The sequence below is a fragment of the Lycium barbarum genome, chromosome 8, assembly GCF_019175385.1.
Source record: "Lycium barbarum isolate Lr01 chromosome 8, ASM1917538v2, whole genome shotgun sequence".
NCBI classification, from domain to species: Eukaryota; Viridiplantae; Streptophyta; class Magnoliopsida; order Solanales; family Solanaceae; genus Lycium; species Lycium barbarum.
Window position 1 is genome coordinate 95,620,503 of NC_083344.1, and position 2,593 is coordinate 95,623,095.

Below are 2,593 nucleotides of genomic sequence, written 5' to 3' on the forward strand. Positions count from 1 at the left end.
CAGAAGATCGATTAGCAAGTATTTTTACTCCGTTTAATTCAAGAAATTTGATTAATTAAATGAATTAATCATTTTATCCATCAATTCTTAATTTTACATTTTCAATGTGCACGTGTACAATTTATTAGAGTTAATCATAATTAATCAAGTGGTTAATTCCATAAGTTGTTCATTATGTGGCTAATTGTGGCTACAACTGCAATAGTCAATTGTTAGTTAACCCTGGCCTTAGTGGAAATAGCCAAATTCATGGCTTAAGTCAATTGAGGTCACTATTGCAAAAAAAAAAAAAAAAAAAACTAGTCTTTAATTTGATTAGGCTAGTTATGGCCATAATTGAAATGACCAATTTCATGGTTCAAAGTCAATTAAGGTCATATTTGCAACATAAGTCCATTTGCATAATGAATCATGTCCTTTAGCTTGGATAATTAATTAATTAAGTTGTATTTGGCCATTAATTAAAGAATTTAATTCATTAATTGTTTTAGTTGTGGCTATCTTTTAAATTGAGTATTTAAAGTCTCCTTATATATACACACATATACTCGAATATACATGTATATCAGGTATATGCATGTATATAACAACCCTTTCTTTATTCCCTTTAAATTCAGCCGGGCTCAGTCCAATAAGGACCTAACCCGGCCCAACTCAGCCGTAATGGGGTAATACCCCCTCCATTCCTCATTTTTCGTCGACCAAACACACCTCTCACTCTCCTTTTCTCTCAAAGGGTTACAAACCCTAGCCGCCTCACCCTCTCTTCTCTCTTGCATGACGTCACAAACGGCGAATATGGAAAAAAGGGAAGGGCCCGCATGGTTTGCTAGTTGTGGTATGGCCGAGAATGGCAAGAGCATTAATTGCTCTGCCATTTCTCAACCATTTCCACTAAGAGATAACCTAAACACGGTATAATCCTACTCCTTTCTTCACTTTTGCTACATTTTACATCGGATAGGATAGAAATCCTAAGTTGTTTTTGTTTGTACTCATTTTGGATGAGCAATTACTATTGGTTTGTGCACGCGGATTGACCTTGTAAGGGTCGAATCCGACCTTTGGTTTCTCCCTCGCCTTCAATTTGGACCTATGATTTGTTGTGGAAGAGAGCAATTCTCAGAAAATTACAAACTCCCACGTCGAAAATTGCTAGGGTTTCGTCCAGATTTGGGGTTCTATAAATAGAAGCCCCCAAAGTCACAAAAGAAGAGGACATAGGCATACACCCAGATTTTGAGTATTGAGATTTAAAATTAGGGTTTCAGTTTAAAATTTCGACTTGACTTTCAAAGTTCGAGTCTTCAGTTTCAAATTTTAATTGCTTGTTTTTATTTGTGGATGAATTCTTGGTTTTGGAAGCACAAAGCAGCTCCAACTTCATTTTTGAAGCCGGCTGATTGCTCTGCCATTTCTCAACCATTTCCACTAAGAGATAACCTAAACACGGTATAATCCTACTCCTTTCTTCACTTTTTATACATTTTACATCGGATAGGACAGAAATCATAAGTTGTTTTTGTTTGTGCTCATTTTGGATGAGCAATTACTATTGGTTTGTGCATGCGGATTGACCTTGTAAGGGTCGAATCCGACCTTTGCTTTCTCCCTCGCCTTCAATTTGGACCTATGATTTGTTGTGGAAGAGAGCAATTCTCAAAAAATTACAAACTCCCACATCGAAAATTGCTAGGGTTTCATCCAGATTTGGGGTTCTATAAATAGAAGCCCCCAAAGTCACAAAAGATGAGGACATAGGCATACACCCAGATTTTGAGTATTGAGATTTAAAATTAGGGTTTCAGTTTAAAATTTCGACTTGACTTTCAAAGTTCGAGTCTTCAGTTTCAAATTTTAATTGCTTGTTTTTATTTGTGGATGAATTCTTGGTTTTGGAAGCACAAAGCAGCTCCAACTTCATTTTTGAAGCCGGCTGCACTTCGAAAAGGTAATTTTTATCTTGTTATTGCTTTTCTTTAGTTCTTGATTAGTTTTGATGCTCTAGTAATGTTTGCTTAGTTGTTAACTGTTCAGATTAGTTATGTGTTTGTATGTTTGTATTTGCTTGATTATGGTTAATAGTTGAGTATAACATGACTCTGTGGAGACATTGCTTGTCAAATATTTAGTTTACCTATCATGTCTAGTTATCTGAAGTAAGATTTAGTAGATTCTAGTTTAAGATTGGAACTAAAAATGCTAGGATTAAATTCAAATTGAATGGTAAATGTGTTGGAATGATCTGTTAACCTGTAAATTTGAATGGTGTTAATTATGATAATGTTCTCTCGAGTTTGAACCTTAGTTTAACTACCTGGAATTAGGTGAGAACTTCAAAAAGGGTTTGGCAAGTATAATAGCTTAATAAGGTGAACTTATGTGCAAATAATTAATAACTCCCTTTGTCAATCTTGAGAGTGAAATGGCCTTAAGGAATCTGTTCTAAACCTGTTAGTAGAGAATTTATTTATTTCAAAGAAGTCAGTCCCTAACCACGTGAGGCTAAGGGTATTAAGGAGTCTAGTTGGAATAAGTATTCAATAATAAGGTTGCAAGTCTAATAAACACATTGAACTAGGTCTGTTATAGC